This window comes from Phyllobates terribilis, unplaced genomic scaffold (assembly GCF_046119375.1).
Source record: "Phyllobates terribilis strain yellow unplaced genomic scaffold, ASM4611937v1 Scaffold_2__4_contigs__length_985480577, whole genome shotgun sequence".
Classification (NCBI taxonomy): Eukaryota; Metazoa; Chordata; class Amphibia; order Anura; family Dendrobatidae; genus Phyllobates; species Phyllobates terribilis.
In genome coordinates this window covers 49,404,995-49,422,383 of record NW_027362762.1, presented here as the reverse complement: position 1 = coordinate 49,422,383, position 17,389 = coordinate 49,404,995, and the positions used below count along the sequence as shown (strand labels likewise).

Below are 17,389 nucleotides of genomic sequence, written 5' to 3'. Positions count from 1 at the left end.
AGCACCTTAAACCGAGCATATTCGTTATTCAGGAGCTTGGAAAAGTTGGGTGCCGACCTCTAATAAAGCCGGCTTATTGGCTGAACATTAGGAAGTTCTACTCGTTCGCAGGACTGGCCGTCGCTCCGTATTGGCGCGTGTCCGGACAACATGTTACACAGATGTTCTTGTTGATTACTATGGGGAAATGCCGTGTCATCTAGAGGCTGCTGTGACGTAATAGCGAGTGGGTATAATACACGCTATTACAAGCTCTTCCCCCAATGCACAGACGCCCCCTCCGTTCAGGGTCTGGGGCTTCTCATTTCTTTGAAGTGTCAACTCCACTTCACTAAATGAGACAGGACGGCGAGACAGGACGGGAAAAAGCAAAATACTGAACGTGCCTGCATTACCATGGACATGGCATCACATCCATTAAGCCAAAATGCAGCAGCAGCAAATGACCCGAACTAATAGCACCGCAGATCCTTGTAGATTACAAATGTGAAAGCCGCTTGTCAATACGTCACTGCTAGGCTGAGATACGATGACATGAAGTTATAGGCCTGAAGCCTGAGTCTGCACTACTGACACCGACTCATGCCAGGACCCTTCTGACTTCTGTGAGGTCACCGATCAACTACGAGACAAAAATCACCAATTACATTGATAATCACACACACATCTGTCATTATTCCAGCCAGGCGTAATGTAGATACGTTTCAGTTCAGACTCCCAGGTAATGTAGATACTGCAGTAGTGCAGCCTCGGGCTTTGGGCCTGTGGCTTCAAATTATTGTATCTCAGCCTAGAAAAAAGATATTAAACTGCGGTTTTCACCTTTTTAGTGTACACAGAGGGGGCTTTTCTTCTGGTGGGTGTACATTATGTTCTTGTTATACAGATATATGGCTCATTTTTAATACAATACGACAAGCACAAACTTCAAGTGTGGGATGACACTCAGCCAATCATCCTAGTTTATTTTCAGAAAAATTTCGATAAACCGTAAAATTGAATTATCGTATATGCACACTGCATGAAATGAACCACCAGGGGGCGACCAAAAAAAAACAGGCCACACCTTACTGCATTGAGCAATCCAGATAAGGGCTGAGCGAGCAGCTGCTTAAGGGTTAATCTATGAAGTCAGTGTCTGTACTGTAATAAACATATAATATACCTGGAGCTCTGGCTATTACAACCAGGGGAGGATCCCCTCTATCACCAGCCCAAAAAAGCTATCATTACAGCGGCTTCCATCAAGTTGATACTAGTTTTTAAATATGTAGTGTAATAACTATATAATGCACTCTGAGCTCCGGATATTATAACAGAGGGGTTTGTGGACTGTAATACAAGGTTAGCCCTCCAATTTGGATGACCCAGTAATCATTATAGTTACCCCAAACTTTCTAAGGGTTAATTTATTCACAGTATGCTAGTTTCTATAACTGTTCTGTAATAACTATATAATAATGTACACTGAGCACTGGATATTATAACAGAGGAGTGTGGACTAGAATACAAATCTACCCTTCCTGTCTAGATGACCCAGTGATCATTATAGAGACCCTTGACTTTTTAGGGTTACTTTATTCAGTATATGCTAGTTTTTAGAACTGTACTGTAATAACTATATAATGTACACTGAGCACTGGATATTATAACAGAGGGGCGTGTGCACTGTAATACAAGGCCACCTTTTCTGCCCGTTATATATCCAATGCTGTGATCATTATATCCGCCCTAGGCTTACATGTGGTTAATCTATGCCGCATGTGCTAGTTTCTATAACTGTCCTGTAATAACTATATAATGTACACTGATCTCTGGACAATATAACATACTTTAATACGGGGCTACCCTTTCTGTATAGATGACCGAGTGATCATCACTACAGTGACCCCAAACTTTCTAAGGGTTAATTTATTCAGTATATGCTGGTTTCCATAACTGTACTGTAATAACTATATAATGTATAGCAGAGGGGTGCGGGCACTGTAATACACAGCTGTCGCTCCCATCTGTAATACACAGCTGCTGTGATCATTATAGAGGCCGTGGACTTTATAATGACATCCATGCAGTATATAGTTTCTATACACGTAGTGTAATGACTATATAATGTACGGCAAGCTCCACATGGTGTAATATACAGACCCCAATACACAGAGCCGCTCCCCTGCCGGTGTGACCAGAATATTGGGTCAGTAAAGGAGATCCCTGGCTCTGTAATGGTTAATCCATGAATAAAATAGCAAACTATATAATAACTACATAGCAGACCGGCGCCGGATGTTATAGTGAGGGGTAATCTAACAAGGATCGGACTCGGGCGCTGAGCTCATTATACTGAACTTTGGCTCCGCAAATCAATTCATTTACATAGATGAACTGTAATAAACTGTAATAACCATATAATGGACGGCTCTGAAAAATAATGTAAGGTAATAACTTTAGAACAGACACCGTGCTCCTGATAAAAGTGGAATCATAAAAGAACCGGCCCATCAATATCACCCCGGCTCTCTACAGATCAATCCATAAAGTAAATCCCGGTCTCCACGCCCGGTCTGTAATAACATTATAACAGACGCTGAGCTCTGGGTATTATAACAGAGGAGGGGGGGGCAATCTCCTCTCAGCAGGTCTCAAACCCAGTGATCACCCTGCAGGGCTCCACGGACCTAGAAGGGTTAATCCATAAAGTTTATCTATTGCCTGGTCTGTAATAACATTATAATAGACATTGAGCTCTAGTAGTAATAAAGAAAGGGAAGGGGCGATAACTATATGGTCACCATTATCCATCCCAATCCCCCCCCCCCCCCAAAAAAAAAAAACTTGTCCCTCTAAAAGGGGTTAATCGAAAAAGTCAATAGGAGCCTCCATGCCTGCACTGTAATATCTGTATAATGGGACACCGAGTCCATATTATAATAGATGGGTGTAATAACAATCAAAGTGATTGCTCTGCAGGGCTCTGGCTACACAAGAGTTAAATGCAGCCTCCAAGTCTGGTCTGTAATAACTTTATAATAGACTCGGACTCTCAAAAGAAGGGGTTAATCCGTGAAGTGTAATAATAACACTAGAATAGTCTGTGAGCCCCATATAATGTAATAGGCTGGCAGCACCCCCATATCTGCAGCTCCAGAGCACTGCGCGCGCTCCACAGGTCCACCTGGCCCTGGAAGGGGTTAATAGCGAGCAGTCCGCACGCCTGTGCTGTACTAAGTGTATACAGACAGGGCGCTGTGCACACTGCAGTCCGTGCCGCCTGCGGCTCCTGTGCAGCTCCAGCCTCACCTGTCCCGGGGGGGATGAGGAGCAGCTGTCGGTCCCTTCTCTCCGGGAGACGCCAATCACAACGGGCGACTGCAGCGCAGGAGAGCAACTCTACCATGGGGCGGGGCCTCGTGAGAACAGGGAGTGGACGGAGGGCGTGGTCAACGCCGCAAAGCACCACGGGAACTGTAGTTTTTAGTTAGCAGTCGCCATGTCTGTGGTGAAAAAGTGATACATTTCTGACAGGAAAATATCAATAAATGACAATTTCTGTGAAGTAAATGTGCACTAATTTCATCTAAACGTGGATTTTAAATTAAAAAAAATGTAATTGCACATGTAATGTGAAAATTAGACTTTTTTTTGGAGAGGGGGGGCAATATGGAAAAAATGGCGTTCATTATTTTTCTAAAATAAATGCATACCATATTTTTATTTCTACCCCCCCTCCTCCCCAGCGACAGGGATTACATAGTATAGTATAATAGGCCGTCATCGCGGTCTTGTCACCAGATGATAGCGGGAATATATTTTTCTCTTTGCAACAATTTTTTGTGGCGATTATTTAAAAGAATATATCATAATTAAGGTTCCCTTCGTGCCGTGTAGGCCTGACGCACGTATGTGAGGGAGAATAATCCCATCGCATTCGCCATATGCGCCCATATACTCCCCCCCCGACGCACGTGCCGAACGTACGCAAAAAAAAACGTTCTTCAAAATGGCGCACAGGGTTCATGAATAATAAAAAAAAAAGCTAAATTTGTGAAAAAAATGTTTCAAGCACATAATAAAATTGCTCCGAAAAGGGGACAGGGGCACTTTTGTACCAAAATTTTTAGACTTTTTCTAAAGACGCAATTGATAAATTAGTAGAAAAAAAATCTGAAACACAAAGTTTGCCCAACATGGCGTACATTAAAGAAAAAAACAGCAGAAAAAAAAACAAAAAAATGGCAAAAATATATAAAAAAAAAACGTAAAAAAGGGTGGAAAAAAAAACGGGTAAAAAAAATGCAAATGCAAGAATCTGGACTAAAGAGAATTTTTGGTTTTGTGTAAAAGACAAGACCAGCGTACGCCATTTTGAAGAATTTAGCGCAAAAACAAAAGAATAGAAGACAAAAAAAAAAAGTGATAAACCCACTTACCCCCGAAGATGATGAATTCAACATTTTTGTGTTTTTTTTAATAGCAAAAAGTCACTAAAATGCCGCAAACTTTGCTTCTAAAAAATAATAAATAAAAAAAATAAATATTCCATTTGCTCCTTTTTTGTTTTGGTCTAGTTTTTGGTGTTTTCCATTTGCTCCAAATTCTTTTAAATTTGCACCTATTTATTTTTTTTAGGTGTTCGCTTGGCTTTTTTATGTCATGTTCTCCATTCTAGGAGTTTTTTCTTTCCAGCATCTTCTTTCCCGCAGACTGATTTTATGTACAAAATAAATTTGGGATGTTTTCTCAGAACATGTGACTTTTTGCTTTAAATTAAAAAAAAAAAAAAAAAAATCTGATGAAGCCAGAGTGTATTTTGAGAAAATACTGATGTAATTAGTGTTCGCCTTCTATTTTTTTTCCTGCTTTTTGCTGAAATACGACATAACATTTTAAAAATAATAATAAAAAAAAAGTTAGACATTGTTCTATCTTTTTAAGCTTTTTTTTGTTACACTTTTAATATCATTATTTGATTACTCTAATCTTAGCCCTAAACCTAGCCTAACTCTTAGGCCATGTCCCCACTATCAGTATTTGCTCAGTATTCGGTCAGTATTTTTTCTCAGGAGTGGGAGCCAAAACCAAGTGAGAAACAATCAGAGAAAAGGTATAATAGAAACAAGTCGCCAATTCTGCATTTATCACCCACTCCTGGTTTTGGCTCCCACTCCTGAGAAAAAATACTGACCAAATACTGACAGGATTAGTGTAAGGCCACGGCCCCACTAACAGCAACCTGACCCCTAACTCTAACCCAAAGGGTAGGTTCACACACCCGAGCGCTGTCTGTTTTTTTTACGGAAAGCACTCGGACCGAAAATACGGGCCCTGACCCTAACCTATAACCCTAACTGGAACTCAAACCCTAACTATAACACTAAGGCCATGTTCACACGTTCAGTATTTGGTCAATATTTTACATCAGTATATGTAAGCCAAAACCAGGAGTGGATGATAAATGCCTCTGTCCCTGGCTTTCTGTTCCTCCTTTGCCTCCTGGACTCCTCAGCTGCTGCTGACCTGTCCCTCTCTTCTGGGAACCCTTCTGGATGCTTCAGAAGTGGGTCCTGGTCTCCCTAACCCTGCCCTCAGTTCCAGATTTTATAGGGACAGCCTGCTCCCCCTGCTGGCCTGGGACAGGAGGTGCTGCGGGCTAATGGTCCATGACCAGAGAACCTCCCTCCTGCTCTCAGACACAGCCTTACAAGTTTGTGGCATCCAGGCCTGGGGTGACACATTCCCGGCTAGTAAAGCTTAGTACTCCGGGACTAAACAAGAAACACGAATACAGGGTATAAATTATAACAAACACAACATAGAAGAAAACAACAAACAACACCACATATTGAGTTCTTTAGGTCACAGTGTGGTCTGTGACCGGGTGTCCGTTTCACCCAGTAAGGCGAAGTCAAACGGTGCGGGGACCTGTCTAAAGCAAACCCCAAGCGTTGGCCCTGAGCGTGGCTGCAAGGCGAAGCTATCTACTTTAGACCACACGGGGCCACGCCAGACAGGTTTTTCTTCCGTGGCCATCTTCGCAAGAGGCACCAAGTGCAACTATTTACAATGTAGTTCCGGTCATCCAAAGTTCATAACCTGTCAGTCCATATATCTAGAAAAACTGGAGAAAACACTATTAGTTACAGGTAACAAACATATTAAATATATACACAGTACATTTAGATCTTGTACTTATATCCTCCAGCGAGCTGGTGTTTGTCCCCTAGTGCTCCTGGTTGACCTCCTTAACCCACTGTCTGGTGGTGGACCAACCTGGCTTTCCTCACTCTCATTGAGGGTACCGCTACTAGCGAGGTTCATAGGCAGGGCAGCCAGCTGTCCGCAAGTTCTTTGGCTTACCGCAGGCATGGCGGGCTCACTGTCAGCAGAGGGTGGACTCTCCTGGGCTGCTGGCGTCGGTTCTTCTGCCTCTGGGGCCGCTTGCTCTTCTTGTTCTTCCTGCCCTTCTGTAGGCTCCTGCTGGGTAGGCTGAAGGAAGTGTAGGATGGGTACCACTATTGCGCCATTTATCTGAGTCCAGGTCCGGGGCAACTCTCCGAGAACTGTGCTGATCATCTCTTCCTTGTCCTCTGCGGGTTCAAGGTCATCTTGATCTTCACCTGGACTCTGTAGTTGCTCGGGGCACCGTTTTAGGTGGTCTCTGGAGACGGTGCTAGTGGTTTCTCCTCCATCCTTGGTAATCACACATACCTTCGGGTTGTTGTGGTCGGACTGCAGTACTGTGTACGGGTCTCTTTCCCACTGGTCATCCAGCTTGTGAAGCCTTCTCTTCCGCTTCAGGACCTGCTCACCAGGTTCCAGGGGACCAGCAGGGGCGTGTTGGTTGAAGAGCCTCTCTTGCTTTTCTGTCGCTTGAGCCAGACTCCTCTCCACACTCTCCTGTACCTTCTTGTACTGTAGCCGCCGTTCCGTATCCCAGTCCGCGTCTGGGGAGGTGTCCTCAGGTGTCAGTACTCCCATTTCCAGGTCGATCGGCAGCTTACCTGGTCTTGCTCGCATCAGGTAAGCCGGGGTGCAATTTGTAGCGTTCACCGGGATATGGTTGTACAAGTCAATCAGGTCTGGCAGCTTCTCCGGCCACAGGCTGCGTTCTTCCAGGGGCAACGTCTTGAGGAGATCAATGACGATATTGTTCATCTTCTCACACAGCCCGTTGGTTTGCGGGTGGTAAGGCGTTGTCCGAATCTTCCTGCAGCCGTAGAGGTTGCAGAACTCCTGGAATACTTCAGCCTCAAACGCTGGACCTTGATCTGTCAAGACCTGTTCCGGATACCCATGTGGATGGCAGAAGTGTTGCTGGAAGGTTCTGGCCGCTGTTTGGGCTGTCAGGTCTTTAACAGGAACCACTACCAGGAACCGAGAGTAATGGTCCACAATTGTCAGGGCATAGATGTAGCAAGAAGGGCTTGGAGCCAATTTCACATGGTCCAGAGCTACCAGCTCAAGAGGCTGCCTGGTGACGATGGGCCTCAAGGGTGTCTGCTGGCTGGTACAGTCCTTCCTTCTGAAGTGACATGGGCCGCAGTACCTGCTCCACTTCTCGATGGCCCTTCTCATGCCGACCCAGTAGAACCGCTCTCTCAGTAGGAACTCCAGTTTCTTCCACCCGAAGTGTCCCGCTCTGTCATGGTAGGCCTCCAGGACCATTGCTGCATCTCGCCTTGGGACCACTATCTGCCAGGTCAGCTCGTGCGTCCGGTGATTGACAAGCCTTCTGCACAGCTTACCCTCGTAGAGGAATAGCCTGCTTTTCTCCTTCCATATCTGCTTGGCTTCCTCTGGAGCGTCCGGGCCAGGGCTAGCGTCTTCCTGGGTTAACATGTCTTTCACCAGGCGTATTGCAGGGTCGCTATCTTGCGTTTCAGCCAAGCCGTGGTGGGGTAAGGGGTTGAACATGACGTTGGTTAAGTCTTTGTCGCTTACCAAGTGAGAATGCTGAGTGGCCCCATACCGGTGGAACGCAGGGAGCTCTATTTCCTCCAGCTCTTCCGAGTCGTCTTCTCCTTCGGGTAGGTGGGGCATTCTTGATAGGGCGTCTGCGTTGGCGTTGGTTCTGCCTGCCCGGTATTTGATTGTGAAGTCATAATTGGATAGCCGGGCCATCCATCGCTGTTCTAGGGCACCTAGTCTTGCATTGTCCAGATGTGTCAACGGGTTGTTGTCCGTGTACACGGTGAACTTTGCAGAGGCCAGGTAATGCTTAAACCGTTCTGTGACGGCCCACACCACTGCCAAGAATTCTAGCTTAAAGGAGCTGTAATTCTCCGGGTTTCTTTCAGTGGGCCTCAGCTTCCGGCTGGCATACGCGATCACCCTTTCTCTGCCCTGTTGGTTCTGTGACAGTACGGCTCCCAGCCCCACATTACTGGCATCTGTGTGGAGGATAAAAGGCCGGCCATAATCGGGGTAGGCCAGGATCTCATCCCCTGTGAGGGCCATCTTCAACTGGCGGAAGGACTCCTCTTCTGGCTTGTCCCACTTGAAGGGTGGCTTGTGACTTCTGGATTTAGATTGCCCTATCAGGAGGTCCTGCATAGGGGCTGCCATCTTAGTGAACCCGGGGATGAACCTTCGGTAGTAGCCTACCAACCCGAGGAATTGCCTCACTTCCTTGATGTTAGAGGGGCTTGGCCAGCTCTTGATGGCTGTAACTTTGTCGGGGTCGGGGGCTACTCCTTCTGCACTCACCACGTGTCCTAGGTATTGGACCTTCGGTTTTAACAGGTGGCACTTTGAAGGCTTCACTTTCAGGCCATAGCCTGCCAGGGCTTAGAACACCTCGGCCAGGTGCTTTAGATGGTCCTCGTAAGTCTTTGAATAGACGATCATGACGTCCAGGTAAAGGAGGACCGTCTCGAAGTTTCGGTGCCCTAGACCGCATTCCATCAGCCTCTGGAAGGTCCCTGGTGCGTTGCAGAGCCCGAAGGGCATACAGTTGAACTCACTCAGTCCCATCGGGTTGGTGAAGGCGGTCTTCTCCTTGTCAGCCTCTGCCACAGGAACCTGCCAGTACCTGCTAGTAAGGTCCAAAGTAGAGAAGAAATTAGCTGATTTTAGGGCTGCTAAAGACTCCTCTATCCTAGGTAACGGGTACGCATCTTTATGGGTGATACGATTGATTTGTCTATAGTCCACGCACATTCTCATGGTACCGTCTTTTTTTTTTACCAAAACCAAGGGAGCTGCCCAGGGGCTACAGCTATCTCTAATGACCCCAGCTTCTTTCATTTCTCTTAGCATGCCCTTTGCGTACTGATAATGTGCGGGGGTACAGGCCTGTATCTCTCCTTTATTGGTGGGTGGCTCCCTGTGGGGATATGGTGTTCTATCCCTTTTACTCTGACGAAGTCTAGCGGGTGCTTACTAAAAATTCTCTCGTACTCCTGAACCACCCGGTAGACTCCTTGTTTTTGGTGCAGGGGAGTGAGCAGCACCCACATGGAGTTTCTGGCACCAGTCCTCCTTTTGTTTCTGGGAGCCATTACCCTCCGCCTGAGGAGATGGAGGCAAGGGTTCCACGGCCCTGATAGCTTTGTGCTCAACAGCAAACAGTTTGGCTAGTGTAGTGTACCTGGGTAAGTGTACCTCCCTCTCTCCAATGTTGAGAATGCGAACGGGCACCCTCCCATGACGGACATCAACCACCCCCCGGGCTGTCAAAATGGTGTGCCTGCTGTCTGAGTACATGGGTTCTACCATGGCTTGGTAGTCTCTACCTCTCAACCCAATTGCAGTCCTACACCAGATCATCATTTCACTTTTGGGAGGCATGGAAATGGGGAATGGGTCACTCAGTCTTACGCTACCGATCTCACCACCAGACAGTTCTACCTGTTGCCGTCTCATCAGGGCTCTTATCTCTTTCTGGAGGACCCTCTGTTGGCTGGAGCTCGCATTCATCGCCACCTGCTGTAAAATCACAATTACTTCTGAAAGACAGTTTTCAATCACATTAGTACCCAAGGTTATTTTAGGGTGACTTTCACGACGGTCAATGTCTACAATGATCACTCCCTGTGCCGGCAGTTCCACCTTACCAATCTTGATGGTCATCTCTCTGAACCCCACCTGCGGCACGGGCTGGCCATTGCTGGCGATGATGCTTAAGTCATCGTCTGGATAGCGGGTTATGTCAGCGTCACTCCAGTACCTCTTAAAAAGTACGTAGGGGATGGTAGTCACTTGAGACCCGGTGTCCAGCAGTGCACTCATGGGGATACCGTCCAGCACTACGGGTAAGACCGGGCGTCCCCCCACGTACTTATCACGCCAATTAGACGGGCCTGATGACCTTATGCCTGGGGGTTGGCCCTCTGCCCCAGGTCGGACCCATTTAAAGTACAGTACCTTGCTATGTGTCCTGGCTGACTGCAACGGCGGCAAATCGGCTGTCCATCCTCAGTGTAGCGGTCGGCGGGCCTCCCTCTGAACGGCAGGATCCTCCTCTGTCAACGCCACCGGACATCCTCCGGACTGGAAGCCAGCTTGATTGGTCTTGACGGTTCCACCTGCAACGACTGTACGGTCCTGGTCAATGCAGCCACACTGTTTGTTAGCTCCTGGACCTGATGGTGCAGGGCTGCAGGCTGGGATGGATATAGGGCCTGTGCATCAGCCCCCACAAGGTCTGCAGGATAGGGCGCTGCCCCCTGATGGTAAGTGATGGCAGGGCGCCGGGAAGCTACAGCGCCACCTGGTGCGGGTTCTCTGAGCACCCGGATGGCCCTATCCTTGAACTACGCAAAAGTCAAGTCGGGGTTCTGTAGGGCCATGAGGCGCAGTTGAGTCCTGTGGGCGCTGGACAGCAGATCTTCTATGAACTGGTCAGTCAAGAGTTTATCAGTGTCCTGCACGCTACCAGGGTCAGCTTGTTTGATAGCTCTCAGGGCTTCTTGCAGGTTCAAGGCATAGTCTCTGATACTATCCTGGGCCCGCTGCTTACAGCCATAGAACCGCATTTTGATTTCTGCTGAGGTACGGGTATCAAAGGTGCTCCGCAGCCGGGTCAGAATGTCCTTTACAGTCCTTTTCTCCTCATCTGACCATGATTTCACTTCCCGCTGGGCTGCACCGGTGAGCTGCCCCGTCAGAATGCTCACTTTCTGTTCTTCTATCAGGGGATAAACTTTAAATAAACTGTGCAGTCTTTCCTTAAAGTCAGTTAAGGTATGGGGGTCCCCTGAGTATTGGGGTAGCCAGGCAGCTCCGGGGATGTAGGGCATAGAGACGGCATCACCGCTACTGCAGCCCCTCCGGTTGTAGAAGGCCCCTCCGCGTCCGTCATCTTTCTCCCCCCTAGTTAAGCGTGGCCTACCTTCCGTTGATCCTCTTCTGTAGGCCGCGGCTCCGCTGGTGCTGCTCTGTGCGAGGACCTTGCGTCGCGTCCTGGTGACGTCAGCGTCGCTCTCTCTCCTTTCCAGGACCTTGCACAGCGTCGGTGCGTAGGGCGGGGCTTCAAGTCTCGCGCGCTTTGGACGTCCACGCCCCTCTTCTTCCCGCGCGGCGTCCTGAAGATGGCGTCCGATGGCGGGAAACTGCTGAAGATGGCGGGAGACGGCTGAAAATGGCGGGAAACGGCTCCGGATGGCAGGAAACCCTCTTTTAAGGTACGTGTACAGTCTTTTTCAGGCACGCAATACCCGTTTGTGGCGGGTTGGTCACAATCCTGCCGACTACGCCAAAGCTGACTCTGTGCCGTGGGGCACTCGGAACTGGGCTTCAGGGTAATGCTGGGAGTAGTAGTGGCGACACGGTCCCGTGGCTCAGGGTGGTCAGACCATATGCGGTGGCAGTGTATTTGTAGGTTTTGAAAGTCCGACTACGCCACCCGTGGATTGCGGTCAGGGAGGACCGCCGCTGCAAGGCAGACCGCTGAGGCTGGTGTTGGGGATGCAACAGGGAATAGTACAACTCCCCACGGGAGGAGTGTAGCCTCAGGGCAGTGTAATAGGATACTAGGGGTGATGGTACAGGCGCCGCAGTAATCACACAGAGTCCAATAATGCAGTCCAGAGTCTTTTACTGCAGAACTTATCACAGACCCACCAGGAGTACAGGGTAGGAATGGGCCTCGGTGTCTGAGGGCATTCGGGCGAGCTCCACTGGTCAGGGTGAGTGGGTAGGCCTACCGTTCTCTCTCTGCCCTTGCTGACTATCTCCCCCTTTAGTGGTATGATAGCCCACGTCCCTGAGCTTGCCGTGTACTACGCCTGTATGGCTTGCGACTCGGGCCTTAGGTACCTGTAGCTTCTCTGTGCTGTACCGGTCCCTCTGTGTGGCGGAGCCTCCAGGCTTCTTAGGCCAAGGGACCTAAAATCCCTTGCAGGAAGGTGATCTGCTGCAGGACTTGCAACCCTGGCAGCCTCAGACCCCAGTGTCCGGTTGTGTAGTTCTCTCTTTCAACCAGGACCGGCTCTCGTCACCTCTGTCCCTGGCTTTCTGTTCCTCCTTTGCCTCCTGGACTCCTCAGCTGCTGCTGACCTGTCCCTCTCTTCTGGGAACCCTTCTGGATGCTTCAGAAGTGGGTCCTGGTCTCCCTAACCCTGCCCTCAGTTCCAGATTTTATAGGGGCAGCCTGCTCCCCCTGCTGGCCTGGGACAGGAGGTGCTACGGGCTAATGGTCCATGACCAGAGAACCTCCCTCCTGCTCTCAGACACAGCCTTACAAGTTTGTGGCATCCAGGCCTGGGGTGACACAATTGCAGCAACTGAAAAACGACAATTCTGGTGTTTTTTTTCCCCCCGCATCTAACAGTTTATATAATTTTATAGATTGGACTTTCAAACTTCACAATACCATTTTTTTTTATTTTTGAATGGGGAAAAGAGGATTTAAACTTTTATATATTTTTAAAAATTCTCTTCATTTTTACTTTTTTTCAGTAATACCACAGAATATAGTGAAAGCTCAGTTTGTGGCTAAACTTCATAGGGGGACTAAGATGGCAGTAACAAAGAGAGTTCAGTAGGCTCCCCACTGCCGTGGTGTCCCTGCGATCGCTTCGCAGAAGGGGGCTGATGGGAGCCAGCATTCGTGCCATTTTAATGTCACTGTCACCGATTGACAGTGGTATTGAATGTAACATACCTGGCGGCGTCCTTGCATAGTGGTCCATCTCCCACTGTGCAAGAGCGCGCACTTGATTTCCAGTCCAGACTGTCACTTTGGCTTCTTTCCATGTTGTCTGCTCTGCTCTGTCTGCTTAGGGCGACGCCCGCTGAACTTCCTGTTTCTTGTAGCTGCTGCAGACCCACCCCTAATGCCTCCTCAGCCTATTGCTGTCTGTCACCTGGTATTTAACCCAGCTCCTCCCTGGAATCCTTGCCTGAGCATCTTGTTCTGTCAGTTGGCTTCTAGTCACTGATGTGCCAGGTCCTGTCTATGTTTCCTGCCTTGCGGTATCAGTTCCCGTGTCTGAACTGTGTCCTGTCTGTGTACTCTAGCCAGCTGTCTTTCTGCCTTTCCTGGAGGCTGTAATTCCAGGCCCATCTGAACACGCTCCTTGCCTGTTCGTTCCGCCTTCTAGGGGCCGCATACCTAGACCCGCTCCTGTATCTTGCCTGTCCCTGTCTGAACACGCTCCTAGCCTGTTCCTTCCGCCTTCTAGGGGCTGCATACCTAGACCAGCTCCTGTATCTTGCTGCTGTGTCTGTTCTTGTCTGAATACTCTCCTAGCCTGTTTCCTGTTGTTCTCTATGTCCGTACCTTCCCTTTTTCTGCAGAGTCTTAACTCGTACCTAACTCCTGCTCGTTGTCACTGTACTTCCGTTTGTGAGTTAGTGGTCCACTCGCTACTTCACTGCAAGTACCCTATGGGTATCTGGTTCTGCCTTTCCCTTCCTGTCTGTTCCGTGTGAACAGAGCCCTGTCTCCTCTGCCCAGCCTTGCTCACTGCTCCGGCGGTTCTAGCCTGCTCTGCCTTGCTCACCGCTCCGGCGGTTCTAGCCTGCTCTGCCTAGCTCACCGCTCTGGCGGTTCTAGCCTGCTCTGACCCTTTGCTCACTGCTCCGGCAGTCTCGCTCCGCTCTGACCCTTTGCTCACTGCTCCAGCAGTCTCGCTCTGCTCTGACCCTTTGCTCACTGCTCCGGCTGTCTCGCTCCGCTCTGACCCTTTGCTCACTGATCCGGCAGTCTCGCTCTGCTCTGACCCTTTGCTCACTGCTCCAGCAGTCTCGCTCTGCTCTGACCCTTTGCTCACTGCTCCGGCAGTCTTGTCCTGCTCCACTCTCGCTCACCGCTCCAGGCGGCCTTGTCCTGCTCTACTCTCGCTCACCGCTACTGGCAGTCTCGTCTTGCTCTGCTCTTGCTCGCCGCTCCGGGCAGTCTCACTCTGCTGTTTGTCCACCGCATCTGCGGTTCTGTTCCTGAGTCCCAGTCTGAACTGGGTCCTATCCACTCTGTGCTCCAACCTGTCGTACCAGCCAGTACCTCCCTGCCTGCATACCAGTCGTGCTCGCCAGCATCCACCCGTCTGCATTCCAGCCGTGTCTGCCTATACCCACCAGTCTGTGTGCCAGCCTAACCTGCCTGTTCCAGTATTCCCCGGTGTGGGTCAACAGCCGTGTCCGGGGTCTGACCTGGAGTAGCACCTGGTCCCTCTGCCCGGTTCCTCCCTGGTGCACTGGCGTCGTATGCAGTCGTGCGACCTTGGTCGGATCGGGCAGATACTTAGTTACGCCCCTCCAGGCACTCTCCGGTTCATGGCACAGTGGAATCACTAAACACGCACACGCCAGTCAGTCCGGGCGTGTGCATTACATTGAAATAGTTAACAACAGTGATCAGAGATCAGCTTCGGCCGCTAAAGTGTAACACAGTCAGGCATTTGCCGGGTACAAAAGCGAGCTCAGCTCCCCTTTTGTTCCCCCTTGTTGTCTTTAGTTGTCAGTGGGGATCGACTAGCTCTCATCCCCTCCCTTCCCTAGCCAGGGCCAAACGACAGGGAAAGACAGGGCGAGGTTCCTGTGCGGTGACTGGTGCGGAACCAATATAGGGACGTTAGGGGAGACAGGGTGATATAGGTCAGCCTAGGAGGTATCCACTACCCCCTTTCCCTAGAGTCTGGGCCCCCTTTTCCCCCTTCCCTTCGTGTTCCACTTAGTCTTTCCTACACCTTGCATGTCAGTATCATTTTATTCAACTTCCTATGACCTACATGCCCATATAGACGGCTCAGGAGGGTTGATCCGATTGACAGATTCCCTTTAAGTGAACTTTTTTATGGTCAGTATTAGTTTAGGATTTCTGCTCTGGGGTCTGCATTGGTTTGGAGGTCGTCATTTTGGTAGTGTCACGGGTGTGTCAGAGGTGACAGACAGTCGCCCTGCAGTGGGTTCCAGGAGATCTCTACGTTTGGCATTGCAGACAGCTCCTTAGATAACAGGCTGTCTTTAGGATCGAGCGGCTACCTCTCTCTTGCTAATTAGCTCTCTGGCCTGGGTGTATATACGCCTGGTGTGTCTGAGGGAGAGTCATCCTCTCTGGAGCTTGAGTCCGTGTGCTTATTTGGAGATCATCTAAAGCTAAGCCATTTCCCTTGTTTTGTCCACCCTTGCTGTCTATAGTGATTAGAGGAGGTTGACTAGTGCTCATCTCCTTCCATCCCTAGCCGTAGCCATACGCCAGGCAGAGTAGGGTGAGGCACGTGTGCGGCGATTGCTGAAGAGGCAATATAGGGACGACAATTGAGACAGGGTGACGCTAGACCAGACTAGGAGGTCGCCACTTCCCCACTTTCCCTAGTGTCTGGGCTCCCTTTCCCTTTGTGTTGCACTAAGTTTTTCCCACACCTGGCGTGACAGGTAGACAGCTCCAGTAACATGTTCATGTATACGTGTTGAAAAGAAGGGAAACTTATCCAACGTATTTTTGGCCACAAAACAAATGCCTGCATCCTGCCACACATTTGGCTGATCTACATTTTGCTCTGTATCAGCCGCTAAAATAATGTGCAAATTACACATTAGCATCGATAATATCACAGCACTGAGAGGAACCAGGAAAAGCCAAGGATCCCCCCTAAACTTACGTACAGGGCACCTCCCTGCCCTAGGGTATATTATGTGCTCATATATTTATATAGTCTCCTCCAAAATTCAATTCTAAAAAAATTCATGTTCAAAATAATATCAGTCCAATATGACTAACCAGATTAATGACTGTTTTGTATAAATTATATTACCACATGTCAAACAATTTACCAGTTGGTGCAGTAGAAAACAAACAGACTCCACATTCATGATCTGCAGGTTTTTGATTCTGTGTATTTGAATAATTAATTGTACGGGGTGTGTTAAAAATAATAGCAGTGTGGAGTTCAATTAGTGAATTCAATAATTCTGTGAAGAAACAGGTGTGAATTTGGTGGCCCTTATCTAAGGGTGAAGCCAGCACATGTTGTACATGCATTTCTCCTTGAAAGCCTGAGAAATATGGGTCGTTCGAGACATTGTTCAGAAGAACAGCTTACGTTAATTAAAAAGTTGATTGGAGAGGGTAAAACGTATAAAGAAGTGCAGACAATGATAGGCTGTTCAGCTAAAATTATCTCCAGTGCTTTAAAATGGAAAGCAAAACCAGAGAGACGTGGAAGAAAACAGAAGATCAAATGGATCAAAGAATAGCCAGAATGGCAAAGGCTCAGCCAATGATCAGCTCCAGGATGATCACAGACAGTCCCAAGTTACCTGTGAGGACTGTGACAGTTAGAAGAAGCCTGTGTGAAGCTAATCTCTTAGCAAGAAGTCCCCACAAAGTCCCACTGTTAAAAAAAAGAGACATGTACTGAAGCGGATAAAATTTGCCAAAGAAGACATCAACTGGCCTAAAGAGAAATGGAGAAACATTTTGTGGACTGATGAAAGCAAAATTGTTCTTTTTGGGTCCAAGGACCGCAGACAGTTCATCAGACGACCCCCAAACTCTGCATTCAAGCCACAGTACACTCTGAAGACAGTGAAGCATGGTGGTGAAGCATCATGATATGGGCATGTTTATCTTAGTGGTGAAGCATCATGATATGGGCATGTTTATCTTACTATGGTGCCGGACCTATTTACCGCATACCAGGGATTATATATTAGTTTGCATATATTAAAATACTTGAAGAGGTCATGTTGCCTTACGCTGAAGAGGATATGCCCTTGAAATGGGAGTTTCAACAAGACAATGACCCTAGACACACCAGTAAATGAGCAAAATCTTGGCTCCAGTCCAACAAAATTGAGGTTATGGAGTGGCTAGCCCAATCCCTGGACCTTAATCCGATAGAACACTTGTGGGTTGACATAAAAAATGCCGTTTCTGAGGCAAAGCCAACAAATGCCCAAAAATTGTGGGATATAGTTGAAGCATCCTGGGCTGGAATAACAGCTGACA

At 48.5% G+C, this 17,389-nt stretch overlaps 1 protein-coding gene across 1 annotated transcript in view; it reads right to left on the bottom strand.

Annotated features, from left to right (window-relative positions):
• The window catches only part of CAPN5 (calpain 5), a 60,898-nt gene extending 57,477 nt beyond the window's left edge, over positions 1–3,421 (bottom strand). The window contains exon 1 of the mRNA XM_073661585.1: positions 3,295–3,421. The gene's annotated coding sequence lies outside the window, so the exon portion shown is untranslated. The remainder of the gene's footprint in view (positions 1–3,294) is intronic.
• Between the last annotated feature and the right edge of the window lie 13,968 nt (positions 3,422–17,389).